This window comes from Epinephelus lanceolatus, chromosome 16 (assembly GCF_041903045.1).
Source record: "Epinephelus lanceolatus isolate andai-2023 chromosome 16, ASM4190304v1, whole genome shotgun sequence".
In the NCBI taxonomy this organism is placed as follows: Eukaryota; Metazoa; Chordata; class Actinopteri; order Perciformes; family Serranidae; genus Epinephelus; species Epinephelus lanceolatus.
Window position 1 is genome coordinate 12,355,274 of NC_135749.1, and position 20,717 is coordinate 12,375,990.

Genomic DNA, 20,717 nt, shown 5'->3' on the forward strand with positions numbered 1-20,717 from the left:
TTGAACACAAAGTGAGACACTCATTGACCTCTAGCCAAGAAAAGAAGACTCCAGTCTGCCTTTAATGGGATTTAAACAAAGACAGAAGTGGGTTGAGGTAGAATGTCCCGCTTTGCCTGCACACCCTCCGCTCCATGCCAGCCATTGTCGTCTCTCAGCTGACAAGTGATGTTCAGTGCGTTCCAAACACCATAACAGAATGCTCTATCGTTTCGTGTCAGCCGGCCAGACAGCGGCGAGAAGGAGAGGGAGGCAGGAATAATGTGGCTGGAATAAGGAATACGAAATGAGGGAAGAAGGAGAGATGGAAGAGGGGCTGCGGGTGAGGGCAGGGAAGGAGGCAAGTAGTGAAAATACATTTATCTTCTGGCATATGAATAATCTTTTTGCCATCCCCACACCCTCCGCACCCCCCATCTATCCATGCATAATGTTTTTCTTCATCACTAGCAAAGGTGCCTGTGAATAGCTATGTGAGAGTGAGATGTGAAGAAAGAAAGAAGGGAGAAAGGGTGAGAAAACGCCTTGTAGACATAGATGGCAGCCTCAATATGTCTGGGAGATACAGTACATACGTGCACACACACACACACACACACACACAGACATGCACAGCTGGACATATCCTAATGCAGTAGATCTGAGTTGTATTTATGGCTGTCCTGATGGTCATTATAACAAAATGACACATGGTGGACATTTTGTTCCTGGAAGCTGCCCACACACATGCACAATTTGTCACACATGCAAGCATACACCCAATCTGACACTGAGGTCAGGATAATGTACTATTTGTGAGCGCAATTATGTGTTTGGCATGTGTGTGTTCCCTTGCAGTGTGTGTTAGGGGGCTGCTGGTGTTGGCGACTTTGTCGGTGTCATTCGTACGGTGTTAAATCCGTTTCATCTTACCTTGAGGATGGATCTCTGCTCTCGCACTGTCTCCTTGGCTGTGGCATCTCTGTCCCTCATTGTCTCTGGCTGGATCCATCCCTCCCCATCCCCTCTCCCTCTTCTCTCACTTTCTCTCTTTCTCCTTGTCTCGTTGGCACACAGGCCTGCTCTCTCAGTGGAGGTGTGTGCAGATCCAGCTGGTGTGTGTCATGCTCTGCTGCTTGGTACTGCTCAGTAATGGCCGCAGTGGCCAAGAGAGCAGCTGGACACACACGCATACGCGCTCAGGCACACACAGAAGCACACACAGGCAAGAGGAAAGTCTTTCCAGAGACTCACTATTCATTCCCCACATTACCATATTGCCTGTCTCTCAGAGAGAACAGGGCCAGGTGGGGGGGATATGTGCTGTTGTTTCACCCTGGAGCGCCATCCAAACGCCTTGGAATAGCTTTCACTGTGATGACCAGTGGCACGTTTCCATTTCCATCAAACCAGAAAATGCCACGGGACTAAAGGTTTAAGCCTGAATTTACAATTGCTGGATTAAAGCCTGAACTGGCATTTGTAACAAAAGAGTACCGATCACAAAGGCTCTGTAAACAAATCCATCTTAGTTACAAGACTCCATGTTTTTTTTTGTTTTTTTTTCCAACAAGCTGATAAGTTGTTACAGGCTGTATCATGTCAGTCAGGTGCGGGCATGCTCAGGGGAAAGCAGCACTGCAAAACTACATGCATTTCAAACATAGAAATTCTGGCTCTTCTCTGTTTTGATTTCAAATTTGAAAATGCATTTTATCTAAATTGCGTCATAAATCTGATTGTAGTGATTCAGAAAACCTACAGCTTTTTGAGGCAATGGGTTTCCTCTGCCTCCATTCCTCCATCCATTTATAGGGTAGTGGGTGTTCTGCGATGGGAGTACAGTGGAACAGTAATAGCGCTATTTAGCTAATGTTGTGGAAGGCAGCATTTTCAGTCCCATTTCGTGGTGGGGGTTTACACACCGTGTAGGCGTCCGTGCCTACACAGATTGAGATTTTACGCTGCACCAGCAGGGTCCATCACAGTATTTTCCTCGGATCTGTGGAAGAAATTGGAAAGAAAAAGGGATAATTTGGGGTCATTCAACATCACAGTTTTCATACACACACTCTCAAATGAGTCACAAGATCAGGAGAAAGACACCCGCTGGAGTGAGGAGAAACATAACAAGCACAATCTCTCACGCAATTAGACCATTTACAATTTTGTAATTTGTTGCGATTTGATGGCCCAAGTAAAGATGTTACTTGGATTTGAAGGGGAAAACTACCTAAATTGAGAATTTCAGCATGTTATTTCCATGGCCTAAGAAAGTTAGAGCATTATTTATGAATATGAGTGACTCTCTCAAAGCCAGAAAACGCAGAATGAAGTCTCAAAACTTAAAACTGAAGCCAATGCAGAAGTGTCAAAATCTGCAGTTCCTCTAATGGCCACTTGAGGCTGGCTCAAAGAATGAGACAATCCCCATAGATCCCCATGTTAAAATACCCAACTTATATAAACATATAAACATGTTAACAGCCTCAAAAACAGTTTTGGTCTCTATAGCTAATTTCCCTGTTCATGACAACTGTATGGGGAACATTTTTTTAAGGCTTAACATAATGCGTATTCAAGGCCATGGCAGTTTGAATGACTGCACGTGAGGTGAGCACGGTCTCACCCCAAAGTCATCAAAATATGGCGCTTGGGCAGTGACTTGCAGCATCCAACACCAACGAAAAAGGTGTCCTTAAACATTGGCATGATACGTGGCCAGTTACCGTTATAGTTTAACAACCCCTGGCAATGTCAGGGGGAAACATGGCAGGACAAGGACGAAAGTTAAGGTGCTGAATGTTCAAGGAGGGCGGACAGGTGGGGTGGTGGATGGGTCCAGCAACCACCGACCTTCACCCAGGAGAGGGGTGCTCACATCCCGTAAGATCCTAAAGCCAAACCCTGTTCTTTTTTTCCTAAACCTAACCACTTGCTTTTGTTGCCTAAACCCAACCACACGCGTATGTTTGTTGTTGAGGGGGAAAAAAAAAAAAGTAAATTCCCAGTGCTGTCCAACATAGCGTGTTTATTTTGAAAGAGACTGTATGTAAATGGTAGCTTTCCTGTGAAAACAAAAGTGTATCTTGAAAGCAGACAATGCATGTAACAGGCAGAACTTGACACGGTGTCCCAGAACATCTAAAAACCAACACACCCAGGGTACCTTGCACGTCATATGTGGATGTGGAAAGTCCATGACCAAGTACGTCAATATGTGACAAGGTCGGAGTGAGAATGTGTTGGTGATCCACCCCTCGAGCCTCCACAGCTCCACCATCTTTTCCAAATGTGGTCACTTCTGGCTCCAAAAAAACAAGATGGCGGCAGCCAAAATACCAAACTGAAGGCTTCAAAATGGTTCACACACCAATTGGTGACGTTACAGTAGCTAAGTCCATTATTTTACATTGTCTATGGTTTGAAGCTGCTCCACAGATAATGAACGGGAGCCTGATTTCATTCTACTGTAGCATTCTCAGCTGTGAAACAGAAAATGTACCCATATACTCAGAAGCTTCCCCTCAGTGCTCTCAGTGTCTTCTGTACTATCTGTCATCATTCATTGTCTGTGGTGCAGCTCCAAGTTTATACTTGATAACATCACAAAATTGACTTTTGATTATTGAGAGATGTTTATGTTTACAATACTTTTGGACTCTTAGATCACAGGCTATACCACAATGAATTTTTAGAGTGGGTGTACTTCCACTTTAAAGACACAATTCATGTGTCCCTTTGGTTGCTGTTTAATTTAATCGAAACCTGTGATAAAAATTTTGCCAAAGTGCATGTGGACTGGAACGCCTGAAACAGGTTCAAGTCGGGTAGAGCCCTTTGTTTTTCAAGCGCTCAGGTCTGCAGGAGCACAGATTGTGCTCCACATCAAAAACAGCCATGGATTTGTTAGGGATCATTTCATTTGCTAGTGTGTGTACCAACTTGTGCCTGGACAACTTCGATCCATGGCTGTCTGTCTCGCTTTATCTTTCTGTTACTTCAATATTCCAACCATCTAATCATATTTATTCAAGCGATACTCTAAACCCAGTAAGAGATATTCAGTTCCTTACAGGGGAGATGGGAACTCAGAGGACAGGCGAGTGGATTTCACTCAGAGACGAGACTAGTTTTCTCTCGGGAGGATTACAGGTTGGCATTCTTTCAATGTGAAAACCCATCAAAACAGTGACTACACACACTGCGCTGCTAACTAAGCAGAACAGCTACACACAGCTTACCATAAGAGCTTTTCCAGTTTTTATATCACTTGACTTCATTCAGTATAATCAGATTTTCTTAATACAATGTACTTGTGTAAGTGCTCTATCGTTTATAATTCAGCTACTAAAAGTTCAGGCTGCTGATTAAAATCAGGCAACACCCACACACAATAACTGAGTCATTATTAACACTAAGCTGCTTGGCCATCATGCTCACATCTGGGCTGCCGGTCTGCCTGAGTTTCACTGATGGATACAATTTTTTTTGGTTCTCCCATTTTGCTTGATTTACTGCACCACCAACACAGCTAACTGGGGGATAAAACTCCGGCCTCCTTCTTGAAATACAGTGTGAAAAAGGAAGCTGGAGTCTCAGTGGAACGATTCACGCTCTAATTTATTTGATTGGCAGGTGACAGCCGATCACTTTTATCCACTGTGGTGGTCAGACACCTATAAGTAAGGTCTCAAGTTCAGCTTATATGTAACATAACAAGTCTCTGTTTATCTAGGCTCCACATTTAACCATAACAAATAAAATAATTCATTTATCTTCATCTGTTTCAGCTATCTTCAGTTTAAACCTATCGCCCCTTTAGTATCCATTCCAGCATCAAACAGTGAGAAGGAAATGAAAAAATGGAGGAAAGGAAAAGATGAGAAACAACCCAGCTACACAAATGAATATTTCAAAAGTGCGGAGTGGAAGTGATCTCGCAATTCCTTCTTTGTTTTGACAAACTTCAAAAACATCTGACTTTGTAAATGATTGACGAAGCCCAGATCACGATCATGTTTTATAGAGGAAGCCTCTTTTGCGGCCATAACTACAAGGTTCAGCAGGATTTCAAAGGATCAAAAGGTGGGAGAGAAGGAGAGAAGCAGTGAATGCACCCTGCCTTTTTAAAAAATAGTTCAGAAGACAGGAATTATACAGTAAAACAAGTCAAAATTTAGAAGCTGATGCATAGATGAAGCTCATGTGATGAAAACATGAGTAAAAGCAGAGAGATAGAAGGTAAGAGGAAGACAGAGGAAGGGAAAGGGAACCATAAGAGCATACCTATGATGACTAATCTATGAGAACAGGGATTATTAAAGAGGAGAGGAGGCATGGTAGGAAAGAAGAAGCATAAGGTGAGGAATGGAGATGAGGTAGACAAGATGAAGATACTTGAAGAAACATTGTATAATTGATTAATTACTGATGTTTAATTAAATAAATGGATAAAATTTTATACGTCTGACACATTGTTGTGTTTCAGACACATTTGCAGACTGTAACCTCTAATACAGAGATCTCCCGCTTTTTAACGCTCTTACCCAGACAGCAACTGTCACTCACACTGGCTCTTACTCACGGATTATTTTAGTTTTCCCAGCCTCTCAAATGTAAGACTCACTTTGCAGACAGTGCTTCTGTGGACTGTAATCCATTTTTCCCAAGTCTGACTTAATACAATACTTAGATGCCATATGTACCTTGACAGAGTTATTGGTCGCTGTTATCATTCGTCCTCTCTATATCGGCCATTAAGGAATTCCTGTGTAACTACACTATAACTGTAGCCCTTTTTAGATAGGAATTGTGCAAATTTGCAGGAAAGCCCAATCTGTCTTCTTTCAGCATTGGCAGTATAAAAGCAAAATCGGGGAGTGCAGAAAAATGCCGCCTGCCTACTTTTGTTTATACAGAATGTGCCTTTTTCGGGGCAATGGGGGGCGTGAGCAAGTAACAAAATGTGTAGCTCAGGGTGTGACGTAAACTGTGACGTGGGAGGGAAGCTGCGGCTGGTCATTCCTTCAGCAATTCTCTTGTAAGTCGGCCCGTTCTTCACCGTTCCCGTCATCTGACGGTTAATGGCCTCTTCATTTGCGAGGGTAAGGAGGGCGCGCAATTCCTTGTCTCCCCAGTTGCTCATCTTTACAGTGTCTGTCAGGTTTGTGTTTCCCTCTTGCTACTAGCTGCTCATTCCTGCTATCAGCTGTTTCCTGTTTATCCACGTCATCAACAGCTCCTCCCACTAGTCTTCAACAGCCCCTCCTGTTGCGGAAGGCCGCCTCGGTCTTTTTAAACTAAAAAGGTTCCGCCAATATGTCTACCCTACAAGGCGGAAAATTGGGCACCTCGGATCAACTCGCCAATCCAGCTCTGTGTGTCTAAACGCTTGCAGCTTGCCGGCAAAACGGCCCAACATTCGCAGAAAATCTGGCAGTGTAAAAGGGGCTATAGAAGACACAGTTTGCAAAAAAAAAAAAAGTCAATAAAATGGATGAGAAGTTGTGTTTTCGCCTGCTTTTGATACATGGAAATCCTCTTTCTAACCCTGGATTACAGATATGTTGGCACAAAGTCACACACACACAGAACATCATGGGTGGCTTCTTTACACAGATTCTGTCTGGTTTTACTTCCTGTCTTTGTGTGTTTTCCCGCTTGTTTTCTGTCACACCTGTCTCGTTAGTCCTTCCCTGTTCCCAGAGTCTTCCCTTCACACCTGTTCTGTATTAGTCTTGTTTGCTCCACCCTAGTGTTCCCCTCCACACCTTTGTTGTTAGTTAGTCTCCATTTCCCTCCTTTTGCCTGTTAGTTCATGCCTATGCTCTTGGTGTCATTCCCTGCTCCATATCCTACCTGGTATCTTGTGTTTGGATTGTTTACCTGAGTTCATCATATTTTTTCCGGTTGGTTATCAGTTTAGTTTTGGTTCTGCTTTCATTTGGACTTTTAGTTACCTGCCTGTACTGGATATTTTTTTATCAGCTGCATTAAAGGTGCTTTTTGTTAAAGCTTAAACCTGGCTGCTGCTCTACACTTGGGTCCTCCTTGAACTGATTTATGACTGAATCAGAATTAGAGTCCGGTTTATTGCAGAGGAAGTGTTTTCAAAGAGTTTGTGTCCTGGGTAGGAGCGGTCAGCCACAATCTTTCCTGCCTGCCTCAGTGTCCTGGAGGCATGCAGGACCTGGAGGGACAGCAGATTGCAGCCAATCACCTTCTCAGCAGAGCGGAAGCAGTCTGCCCTCATCCTTGGCAGTGGCAGCAGCATACCAGATGGTGATGGAGGAGGTGAGGATGGACTTGATGCTAACTGTGTAGAAGTGTAGCATCATTGTCTTAAGCAGGTTGAACTTCTTCAGCCACCGTAGGAAATACATCCTCTGCTGTGCTTTTTTGGTGAGGCAGCTTATGTTCAGCTCCTGCTTCAGGTCCTGGGTGACAACCTGGCTGGGGACACAGCCTTGAGAGGAACCAGTACTAATGGCTTGGGGTCAGAGATTTCTTTCCCTAGCTTCACATGCTGCTTCCTGTTAGACAGGAAGTCTATGATCCACATGTCAGTGGAGTCGGGCATGTGCAGCTGAGAAAACTTGCCCTTCAGTAGACCCAGGATGATGGTATTGGAGGCAGAGCTAGATGCAAAAACAGGATCCTGGCATAGGTTCCTCAGGAGTTCGGGTACGACCAGAGAAGTGTTGTGATGGCAGCACTGCAGAAGCGAATGTTGCACAATGTGGTTGCATGCAGCGGGTTTACAAAGTAAGAAATGGCACAGTTGCGTGTAGGTGCATCACAAGACAGGAAATAGCTGCTTGATTTGATCTCTGACTGCTGAAACCTCATAGTAAATTCAGCTGAATCTTCAGCTGGAGTGTGGATCTTGTCCTTCATTTCTTACAGTGTAGTCCTACAATGATTGAATCACTTAAAGGCCAGTGTGAAGAGGACGACTGATTGCAGCAACAAATTACTTTAAATATGGCATATGGCATACACATACACCCAAATCACATACAATAATACACTATTTATCTAGAGTTTTCCCTCTGTCACTATGATATGAATATTTAATCCAGACCATTCTTAGCGCACAAAGTTCAACATTTTATGCAGTACTGGCAGAATCTGTATTGGGTCTCATCACTTGGTGCTTCTTGTGTCATCCACAACTGCATCTTGGATATATGAGGTCTCTCCGTTTCAGCTGATTAAATCTCTGTAGCCATTATACAGCAGCAGGAGTGATGTGTTCCATCTGCAGCCTCTAATTTGAGCGATGCACTGCACATTCCTAAAGTGCTGTACAATTATGCAAACTTTAAACTGTGTGCATAACTTTATCACAGCACATCATTTGAAATGGCATGAGCTCTAGGGAAAGATGTGCGTGGCCTTCTGTCCTGTTAGACTGGTAGGCTACTCCTCACAAATAGAAATGTTTTCTGGATGCATCCAGAGTTTAAAGATTTTATCAAGGAGAACATTTCCCTTGACTTTTGTGAAAAACCACACCGTTGTTCCTTCTTGGTTCAGTATATATTAAAGTTCATCCATATTTCCTGCCGCTTGACCAAACTATCCATAAAGTTTGGAGCAAAGCAAGTTTTGGAGATATCCTGTTAGCCTGCAAACAAACTGGGGGAAAAAAAGGCTAAAAACATGACCCGGCCAGCTCTGGAGGGTAAGGCAATAAAATCCAGACTGAAAATAACCAGAATTAACCTTTAACTGAAGGCTGAAGAAAGGGCGTGCTGAAAATCCTTCTCTTTGATGTCTGATGCTTGAGTGTGTGTGCATGCGTGTATGTTTGTGTGTTTCAGGTTTTTGTGATGATCATTTTTATCAATAAGAAAAGTAATTACATTATTTTAATAATTACTCATCAACAAAAGTAATTTTGTTACTGATATGTCAAGACTCAGCACAGTCTGTCAATGGCGCCTTTAAATGACTCTAAGTCCTCATTGCATATCTTGTATTTAACTTGTGTAGAAACTAAAAATGAGACATTATTTTTAAACAAGCAGCCATTGTGCATGTTGAAGGTAACTACTGACCATCACCAGATAATAGAATTTAGCCCCAGTGACTGCATGCTGCTCTCCAGAAGTACCACTGAACCAGTTAAGTAGTGTTCAGTAGATGCACAAACAAATCTTTATAAATGAAACCTCAAAGTGAACTGACTTCACTGAATCACCATTGTCACTGACCAAATCAGTTACTTTTAGCTGCTCTCCGGTCATAGACTGTACTGTAATGCCTTTGAATGGTGCTGCATGCAATAAATGACTTACAGCGATGTGACCACTTTGTTCAAAGAAATACTTTAGCCCCAAAATGAAAAGTAAGTTAGCTCTAGTGCTAACTCACAGGCTCACTGGCTCACGGAGAAGAGCAGGAACGTTAGCGTGGCAGCCGACTTGTGCTAACACTAACGTCCCTACTCTTCTCCGTGAGCCGGAGCCGCGAGCCCACCAGGCTCACGGAGAAGAGTAGGGGCGTTAGCGTGGCAGCCGACTAGTGCTAACGCTAACAGGAAAGCAGGCAAATAGCTAAACACAGCAGAGACTGAGAGTGAATGAAAGACATCGCTAACTGCTAAACTAAGTTGGCTGTTTAGGTTTTATTTCCTCGCCCCTGTGGCGAGTGAATCTGCCTGTAGTGAAACCGGGGCTAACCGGTGCTTCCTCCTCAGGCTCCACTTCACTCAGCTGCCAGCACAGCCAGTTAGCCTCCGCTAGCTTCCCAGCTAACGTTAGCCCCGGCTCTCTGTTTGGATCCAACCAGAGCACCGAGCCCTGGTTTGTTATTCAGGTTAATGTGGGAAGAAGCAGCGGGTATATCGGGCAGCTGAGTGAAGTGGAGCATGCGGAAGAAACACCGGGACCGTCTGGATGTGATAGTCCGTGGAGATGCTGCGGTGCTCGGCTGCACAGACGAGGCGAGTGGGGTGGGGGTGGAGAGCGGAGGTAGAGGGAGAAGTGGCTCATGACACACTTTGTTTTTGTCTACAGGCAGTGCACAACAGCAAACCTAGCAGTGAAACGATTTCGCTTTTGGCCCCCAACTGTGTTTATCAACTGCAAACTATACCATAACATATGTTTACAACCTCTTACACAACCCGTGCAGTGTAATTCAAGTCGCATTTATCTTGTCGCAACTCGCATTTATCCACGCTTATCTGTCCACACTAAGGAGTGCCCTGGGCAAGTACGTACAACTACCATTGCGTGGAGTTGCTCATGCGCATCACTCATCCATACATGAGACTGTTTTAAATTATACGGTTTTAGCTAAAATGTATGTGTTTGGGAAGAACTACAGCATAAGGCTGGATAAACGACACTTAGATTATACCGCACAAGGCATTTGACAGTTTGTAAAGGGATGTTTTGATATACTTCTGCTGTGTGTGAATATGACCCGCTTTTACTTCATCAAGAATTGTCTTCATTTATGGATTCTTTGTTCACCTTGGGGGCACCATGTCATCTCACAGCAAGAGGTTTCCTGGTTTGAGCCTGGGGTGTGGGGTTCGAAACTTGGGGTGGGGAAGCCCCTCTGTGTGGAGTTTGCATGTTCTTCCCGTGTCAGCGTGGGTTTTCTCCGGGTACTCTGGCTTCCTCCCGCCGTCCAAAGACATGCAGGTTAATTGGTGACTCTAAATTGGCTGTAGGTGTGAATGTGAGCGTGAATGGTTGTCTGTCTCTATGTGAGACCAACAACTATGTGTCTCCTGTGAAAGTCTGGTGACCCCCAACAGGATAAGCGGTTACGGAAAATGCATGAATGAATAATTGATATACAAATGGTCATTTGCGGGGTGAAGTATTCCTTAAAGAATTAAACAAAGTACATTAGTGACTACACATGTTTGAACTAAACCGAACAAAGTCATTAAAATAAGCAGAGATATTCCTGATTTCTACACCCTGTATCTCTCATAGGTTATTCCGTGGGTGACATTAGCAGGACAACTTTGGAGTTTCCAGGAGTCTTTTAGTAGAAGCTGCCTCCACCCACCTCCAGTCCCTGCACCAAGCAGGGACAGGTCTGTCAACTGATCCCACCGAGACCAAACTGATTATCGTCCATCCATCAAACTCTCAGTAAAGGCGTGTCTACACGGGGCATTTGCTGTGTTTCTCAGTTGTCCACCTCACGTGTCTGACAAAACAGATACCGTTTTAATGAATACAGCTTTCTTCACAGGCTGCACAGTGGCTCATGTATGCATATTTATGCTGACAGGTGGTTCTAGTGTACCATGATGCAACTCACTGACATTATAAGCAAGTTAAATGAAACCAATTCAGAAAAAAGAGCATTTACAATGATAGAAAGAGACCTGAATGTAGGTTTGAAATTTTGAACACAATTATGTATTTATGCAGTAAACTGGTGATGACAGAATACTTTCAACATTCCACATTCAAACATCTAAGGGTTTCTTCTCTACTGGCTCTTGTGAGATCCTATTGAATTCACCATTACCATAGTCACGACAAAGCTCACCTCACATGTCAAACTCAAATTCTTGCTGCAAGACCTCATTTGGATGCTGATACCTCATCAAAGAGCTTGACAGCAAAGAACAATAGCCTGTCATATCCAAGTCAATAAGCGAAATGGTTCTTTTCATAGAGTCCAGAAAATAAGGGAGATTTGAAATAAGAAAGTCAGTGAGACTGACTGAAGTTCTTAAGATATTATTGGGAGATAAGAGGCCATTAAATTTCCAGGAATAAGAAAAAAGGGTCTCAACTGAATAGACTGAAGGGAGTGCAATTTGTTCTTACCCTCAATTATGTCTTGTTTTTCTATTCCCAGCGATCCCAACTGGCTTTGTCCATCTCATCAGCATTGTATTCACTAAAAGTCTCAACTGTTGTCTCTCTGCCTTTTCTCCACCTCCAACTCTCTACCAAAAACTTCTCTCTGTTTCTTAGTAATCTTCGACCATGCATGGGGAATAAATTGACTTGTCAGCGGGCGATTGCTTGCGTCTGGTTTGCCATCTCATCTTTTCCCCTTCCTTCTCTCTGCTCTTTCTACCAGCTACCTCCTTTCCTTCTCTCTTCTCCAAAGATGTCCCTTCTCTAATCACCTCTCTCTGTTTTACCCTCCTCTTATTTCTTTTCTCTTCCTATCATTTTGGTTATCATTTTCTTTCTTGAATGTGTTCTTTGCTTCTCTATTACCCCTCCCTTCCCTTCGCCTCTCTCTCTTTACTCTCTCTTCCTCTCTCCCTGGCTGTGGGGTGATGTATGGTCCCTGTCAGCGCTGGAATCAATGGGACGCCGGTTGTTTTAATTTAGCCTGGGAGCCCAGCGGATCCAGATCCTCAGCGTCATGGAAGAGCGATGGCAGTGGCCTTTCTCTCCTCTGCTTTTACTCCCCTCCCTCCGTCCTCCCCTCGCTCGCTGCATTGACAAACACTTAGCTCCCGTTGGACAAGGCTCCGTGGAGGCCCACACCATCTGAAGGCCTCAGAGAACTAGTGATCTCACCCCTTGTCTGCTGACATGCTCTGGTTTCGCATCAGTACCAATCGATGAGCTGCCTCACAATCTGAGATGCCAGCAGCTAAAGCGTGATAGCGTTCAAGTGTGGTGAAACGCAAACGGAGGGATTGTGTGAAAGCCGCCACCTGTGCTGACATGCTGTAGGTCAACACATACAAAGCAAAATGGCACATTTTATCTTTTACTTTGAAAAAAAAAAGCAAATATCATCCTTCACGGAAAGGTCCAGTGTGTAGGATTTAGTGGCATTTGGTGGAACGACTTAGAGTTGGCCATGTTGCACCTCCATGTTTCTGCAATAGCAGAGAAAGAACAAACACTGGCTCTAGTTTAATGGCCAGCGCAGGTTCTCCAACATGCTTGACAGGGGAGGTAGAATGGAGGGGTAATCTGGCCCTGTCTACACCTATACAGAAATTTAAGAAAACTGTTTTAAAAAAGAACTTTGTCCAAAAGACCTCTTTACAAAACATTCTCAACCACACTACAACATAAAAACAACTCTAAATGCTGCTCCCCCACATTAGTTGTCTTCCACAGTCTCCCCTTATCGCAAAGGTAGTAAAGTGTAGAGGCTAACGTTACCTTTTTAAAAACTCCTACTGGAGATCTTATCACCGCTGATTCCCCTTCCATATAAAGACAAAGGAGCTCACTTAAAGATACGAGTGATGCTCTGGATATGCAAAAGTTTTCCTTTCACTTCTCATCCACAACAATCCCACTCTCAAAATTGTCCCTCCAGTTGTTGGTTTGATCAGGTCTGATGCAGAACTGCCATTTCAGTCAGAAACACTTTAGTCAAAGAAAACTTTATTTCCATTTGCAGTATTACACTGCCTGGCCAAAAAAAAAAGTCGCCACCTGGATTTAACTAAGCAAATAGGTACGAGCCTCCTTTTGGATAATTACTGCATGGGCGATTATCTTTCAGCTGGCAACAAGTTATTTAACCCCAACTGGTGCAATGAGTTGCTTCTCATTTCCTAAACAACCATGTCGAAAGACACATTCCGTGGTCGTGGAAAAGATGTTAGTCTGTTTGAGAAGGGTCAAATCATTGGCATGCATCAAGCAGAGAAAACATCTAAGGAGATTGCAGAAACTACTAAAATTGGGTTAAGAACTGTCCAACGCATTATTAAAAACTGGAAGGATAGTGGAGACCCATCGTCTTCGAGGAAGAAATGTGGCCGGAAAAAAATCCTCAATGATCGTGATCGGCGATCACTTAAACGTTTGGTGAGATCAAATCGAAGAAAAACAACAGTAGAACTCAGGGCTATGTTTAATAGTGAAAGTAAGAGCATTTCCACACGCACAATGCGAAGGGAACTCAAGGGACTGGGACTGAACAGCTGTGTAGCCTTAAGAAAACCACTAATCAGTGAGGCTAACCGGAAAAAAAGGCTTCAATTTGCTAGGGAGCATAAAGATTGGACTCTGGAGCAATGGAAGAAGGTCATGTGGTCTGATGAGTCCAGATTTACCCTGTTCCAGAGTGATGGGCACATCAGGGTAAGAAGAGAGGCAGATGAAGTGATGCACCCATCATGCCTAGTGCCTACTATACAAGCCTGTGGGGGCAGTGTTATGATCTGGGGTTGCTGCAGTTGGTCAGGTCTAGGTTCAGCAACAGTATGTGCTCAAAGAATGAGGTCAGCTGACTACCTGAATATACTGAATGACCAGGTTATTCCATCAATGGATTTTTTCTTCCCTGATGGCACGGGCATATTCCAAGATGACAATGCCAGGATTCATCGGGCTCAAATTGTGAAAGACTGGTTCAGGGAGCATGAGACATCATTTTCACACATGGATTGGCCACCACAGAGTCCAGACCTTAACCCCATTGAGAATCTTTGGGATGTGCTGGAGAAGGCTTTGCGCAGCGGTCAGACTCTACCATCATCAATGCAAGATCTTGGTGAAAAATTAATGCAACACTGGATGGAAATAAATCTTGTGACATTGCAGAAGCTTATCGAAACAATGCCACAGCGAATGCGTGCCGTAATCAAAGCTAAAGGCGGTCCAACGAAATATTAGAGTGTATGACCTTTTTTTTTTGGTGGTGACTTTTTTTTTGGCCAGGCAGTGTATATTTGGTGGTATGGCTCTGTTTTGGGGCCCCTATGCCTTTCCTAGGCCTACGCAGAAAGCCTCTTTAATGCGCCTACATGGAAAGTACAAGACGGAGAGAGGCAAACCATCCCTGCCGTTCCATGCGCCCACATGGAAAGCCTAAGGCAGGGGGAGCAGCAGCAAAGATCCCACAGGAACAGAACAGAGCAGCATCAATGACAAATGACACTGATAAGTCAGGCGCAGACTGAAAAGGAGGAGCTGGGGTGGAGGCAGGTTGCAGAGCGGCTTGTGGAGGAAGCAGCAACAGTAGGCAGGCCAGAGCATTTTAAATAGGGTGCCCTGAATGAGATTCGCAAATAGTTGCGTAGAAAAGAATCATGTGATCTATCAGCTGACTCCCTTTCATCAATCAGCTGCTCCATCAGTAGATTGGCTGTTTGAGATCAGCTGATGTAGCTGGGATGTGAGCTGAGCTTGACATCGTGTCCTGCCTGAACTAAAGCTATGCTCAATTTGTGGTGAACTTTAAACTGTGGGCGCTGAAGTTAAGCAAAATCATTGGATGGAGCATATGCCTCATGGGTCTGTAAGGTAGTCAAGCAATACTTAGTTTAAGTGTAAAGAAATCATGTGATTGATTACTGCTAAGAAAATGTGAACAAACAGGTGGTCCGCCATTGTTGTTACTGTGCCTGTCGCATGCTCATTACATAGAGCAACAACAGGCATGCGAAAATTGATTGAGATGATGTCATTGTTTCCCACACACTCCAGTTTACTTGTCCACAAAGTAACTAGAGTTTTGAAAAATCTGCACCTTAGAAGGTGTTTTCAAAAATCAAAGTTTTAGTGACCTAAATCTTGTGTGTGTGTGGACGAGAGGCCAAAACATTGAGGAAAAATTTTCCAAAAGATCCGTAAACACGCCGACGGGGCCTCAGTTGGTTGCAGTCTGCAAGCTCACTGCAAGATGCCACTAATATTTACACACTGGTCCTTTAATATTCCAGGTTAACTCATAGCATATGTGCTGAGACATGGCAGTGCTGCTTTGAGGATCTTCCTCAAGCATGCGAAAATCATCATGATGGACGGATAAACAATTGACAATGGGCCGAAAGGTAAAAGGTTGGATGAGCTTCATTGGAGCCAGGATCCAGGGCTCGTCAGCCACATTTCTCCTGACAGCTCCTCCTCTCCCTCTGTCTCATATCATTTTCCTCCCTTTCGTCATCTCCCCTTCATCGCCACCCATCATTAATACAAATCATCTCTCCCCATATTCCCCAATGCCAGGCTTGAGCGAAAGCCGTCATGCAAAGCTCACATCGTAGGCTAAAGTAATTAAAGTGGTTGCTTTGAAACAAAAGGCTCAATGGAGGAGAGGCTTTGGAGAAAATGAAAGAAATGTGGGCAGAAAGAAAGGGAAGCAATCAGAGAGGTGGGTTCCACCACAATGGCTCTGTTGATGAGAAATGTGCTGTACACACGGGTCATGTATTATTAGGTTTTTAACAGATGTATGCACGATGTGACACAAAAGGTTGGAGGGGTTTGGTCTTTGTTTGAGCTGCAGCATTTCCTTTCAAGAAATCCAAAAATAATAGAACAGGTTGTTTAATAGAGGAGATTATTGTGAGGGCTGTAAAATAATGGAATTATTATTTTAATTATTATTCTGCAACTAAAATCACATAACGTGACTATCTCCAGAAGTGAAAATGTTAATACTTTTTATAACTAAAAGGAACAAAAAACTGTGACTACCCTAAGTGTTTGAACCAACCTCCTCTGGTAACTGTAGCCTATAAGCCAAAGGCCAGGCAGCATTTTCTTTGAAGTCGTACTGGGGAATGATGACACCATTTGGCATCAAAATAGACTGTTTTTAAGCTGTACTAAGTGCTACAATTAAAATAGCTAATTGGCTAATAAGCCTGCAAACGGATGTTAGCAAAGCGCTTTTCCCCCAGTGCATAAAGGCCAAGGTAAAACACAAGATACAACCCTGGCTCTTACAAATTACCCTCATACTATATATATAACTAATAGGTTTCCCCAATTAGGTTTTGTAAGGAAACATAATTACTTGCTTGTGTAATGTTCCCTAGCAACATAACACAGCATGGGATTCATAAAGAGGTGGTCAGGTTGAATGGGCGGTGAACACAGGGCCGCACATTGACTACTGGAGACGGGGTTGTTAGATGTGATTGTGGAGACATTAAAGCTAAGAGGACTGCAGTTCAGGGTTGGAGCTGATTTCCTGGCTGCAAGTGAACATTAGGCAATGATAAAATGGTGTTGGTTAATGCAAGTATGGTTTAACATTACAAGGTTAAGGGTCAGGGTTAGGGTTTATCTAGTCTCTATATACAGACTCTACATTCAGTGAATGTAGAGTCTGTAGGCAAACCCCGGAAATCTTGCCTCTGGAGGAAGAGCAGAAGAGCCCTGGTTTCCGGTTGTAGGCTGTTTGTAGTCCACGTGATATTGACCAATCACGTTTGAGCCGGCTGTAGCAGGTTAAACGGTCCGTGCGGTGAACTAACGAGGCGGAACATAACTGGCGTCACTGCGAACTCTGAATCCATCACAGTGGTTCAGCATATTTACTTATATATAAACGGAGGTCGGAAACGAAAATTTGTCTCCTGCGCCCAAATCAAACCGGAATGCCAAAAAATCGTGGGTCTGCCCCCAGAGGCTGTATCGCCGTCTGATGGAAGTCAGACGCCAAATACAGCCGATGAGTTCCGAGAATGGGTTTATCTTACATCTTACAACATAGAGAAACAAAACTGTCGTGACTGGTATATGAATGGGCTGGGGGGGCACTGTAATGAAAACAAGAAGAAAGGGAGCACAGTTGGATTTTCATCACTTTAAATAACTCATATTCCACTCTCTGAAAGGTCTTGAAAGATACCAATCAGGTTTACCAGGTGACATGAGAGAAAGCATGCAAGTCCTGGCAGAAAGATGACAGTAAAGATGGCAGGTGCCACTGGCTGGAAATTAACATGGTGGAACATGACAGAGTGAAAAGAGGAGGGTCGGCGCGACGTAGGATTGATGGTTGCAGGATCGGGGCATTGAGTTGAAGTCGGCGTGGTGTCAGAGAGCACCTGCGCCGCTCCCAGGTCTGCGGTACACTCCATTTAACATTACAGCACTGTGAATTTGTCAGAGGGAAGCAGGCAGAGGAACTGTTAACTGTTATTTCAAGCTGTCAGCTTGGATCTGTGTCACACAATGCCTCATAGGGCTCCTCTGTTTATGACACAAGAAAAGAAGAGTGTAGGTGGCATATAAGGAGGGAGATATACAGAACGACAGATCCAGCATTATTCTGAACAAGAAAGATGCTTTGCACCTGTCACTTGTGAGAAAACAACTAAATGACAACGTTCATGTGAGACTCCCAACAATTTAAGCAACTGAGAATTTGAAAAGACCGCAATCATCATACGTGTTTCAAAACAAAGTACATAATGATGTTGTGGACCTCAGTACCTGCACTCTTTCTTTCTTTTTGAAATTGCATAAAACAGACATTAACACACATACACATACACATAAAGACTGTATTCAGATTTTTAACAGGATCCTTTTCCCTCCTTCTATTTCGGTTTGCAAAGATGTGAAGCCTCTTCCCTGCAGCCACCATTTGTGACACAAATGGCACATACTTTAAAAGCACATAGCAACAGTTAACAAAATGTCAGGAGCTGCAGTGCCAGACATTGTGCCTGAAAATATGCTGCTCTCGAAAACTGTGCCTCCAAAAAAGAAAATATCCGGATCCTCAAATCAAATCAATTTTCTAAACACAGCAACAATTACACATGGGTGTATAAATATTAATAAGTTCATATCTATACATGGTGACTGAACACACGAAGAATAACAAGCTCAGCATTCTTCAAATAATCTAGGTGGTAGGAAGTCTCATCTTAATGTGTCTACAAGCAAATATTTACTGCTCTTTATCATATTCATGCTCTATTAATTGCTGTTCACACTTCTGAGGAATTAGCAAACAGCTGAACACTTTTAGCCAGTGTTGTCATTTCTGTTTTGTGTCTTTGAATGCAAACCGACATTTTCTGTCTTTGATTTGTGATGCATACACAGGTGTCATAACCTCAGTTATATCAGTAATGGTGCCAGGTAATCAAGCCTCTTGTCTTGGCTTGAATGTCCATACATGGCGTCAGGTGAAATGATGGCCATGTTAGGCTAAATAAAAGTCTTCCATTTCTTTTGGACAATTTGTTCAGCTCAGTTAATCAAAATGAGATCAAAAGATCTTTACCAAACAGTCAGAACAATCCAGAATGAAGACAGCTTCACAGCGCTGCAGCTAACAATAAAAAACGCAAGTTAATACAAATAAGTCGAGGAAATCTGATGGATGAGGACTGTGAATGAATTTAAAATCAATGCCGAGCTGAGGCAAGCTAATGTTTGTCATCGCAATTGTTCTGCAGAAACCATTGATGGCTCTCGGTTTGTTTTGCTAAGAGGACAAAATTAATTGAATCATCTCCCCTTTATTAACCTGCACAGTTACCAGAGTGAATACAATCTCCTGCAACACTCTGAATCAAATGGAAAAACTTTTGTTTAATGTTTTTTCTTATCAACCCGGGGTTGATTGATGATGGACCAGCATTGCCTAAACTGATGGTCGACACTGTATTGAAAAGACAAATCCAACACAGGCTTTGACAAGCTGTCAAAAACAAAGATAAAACCAAGAGACAACAGAGTGCAGAGAAAATACTGAATTTTCTGTGACGGGGATACCTGACTTTCTACTCTGCTGTTACCTTGGAGACAAGACACAGGAGTGTGTAGACCCATAGATATGTGCGCACATACATGCACGTCCAGTCACATAAGAGAAAGTGCAGCCATAGTGGAAAGAGAGGGCAGAGGAGGGAGTAGTGGGCAGTCTGACATTTCAAGTTGAGTTCCTGCTACAGTGTGGAAATGTCATATTATCCGGCCAGACACATCTATCAAAGTCGGCAAGAGTTTCCAAACAGTGGACAGTAAAAGAATTATCACTTCATTACATCACCCTGTGTGTCTGACTCTCTCTGCAGCTACTATTTCCTCTCTTCTTTCATCGGCACACGCACGTACCCATGCCCTCAAATGTGTAAATGTATATTTGCACCCCTTTTTCAGCTTTGAATTTCTTGACCAAGGTTCACAAAGGTGGGAAATGCTGGCACACACATAGTTTTCTCCCATTTTGCCGGTGTGTCTGTTGGATGGAGTTACCTTGTGAAACATATAAAACCCATTTGAGAGCCCCAAAAGAGTCTCTGGTACTTCTGTAAAAACATCGCTGTCTGGGGAGAAGAAGAAGGGGAAAAAGATGGAAAAGCAGTGGGAGCTAGATAGCGGTCAGATGCACACAAAGAAACACACACACACAGACACACAGATACACAAGCTCACATTTGCCCTCTGGGTAGTCAGAAATGTCAAGAAGCAGATCACGCTGTCAGTCACTGACTCAAACTGGAAGTATACAGTATGAAACAGGAGCCCTCTCTGTAAGATGTGCCACCACAGGACACAGCATCCAGAGCACAGCAGTGCCCCTTCGGCTAGCAAACAGTCATCACAAACTGGAGCTGCAGGGCTCGAGCACTCCTCCAACAGCCATCTCCCCATCCAGAGCCATACATCCCCCCCCCCCCCCCCCCCCCCCCCCCCCCCGACATCATTATGTCTGGGTTAGTTGCTTAAAGGCCATGTGCTCCATTTGGAAGAAACAAAAAGTGCTTGCTCGGACACAATGCAGAATTATTGCAGGGGAAATGTTGCGCCTGCTGCTTTGCCCACAGGCATGGATATGTTTGTCTGCAGTGGAGCGGACCACCCAGAGCAGTGCTGATAGTGGAGATGAGAAAGAGAGACTTGTTGTAGATAATGACAAAGTCTGCATCACTTAAATCTAGTGCTGAAAGAAAATGGGAGATAAAAAAACACATGTATGAGTCTGAGTGAAGCAACGTATAACGTGCTATGGTGTTCTTACAGGAACATTGTTAATGCCAGGCTTCCTTATGTTAGAGATTTCCAACA

General features: G+C 43.6%; 1 long non-coding RNA gene across 1 annotated transcript in view; it reads right to left on the reverse strand.

The window, feature by feature from the left end:
- Nucleotides 1–1,577: 1,577 nt before the first annotated feature.
- The window catches only part of LOC144467298 (uncharacterized), a 53,578-nt gene continuing 34,438 nt past the window's right edge, over nt 1,578–20,717 (reverse strand). The window contains exon 5 of the long non-coding RNA XR_013493565.1: nt 1,578–1,981. This is a non-coding gene — a long non-coding RNA (uncharacterized LOC144467298). The remainder of the gene's footprint in view (nt 1,982–20,717) is intronic.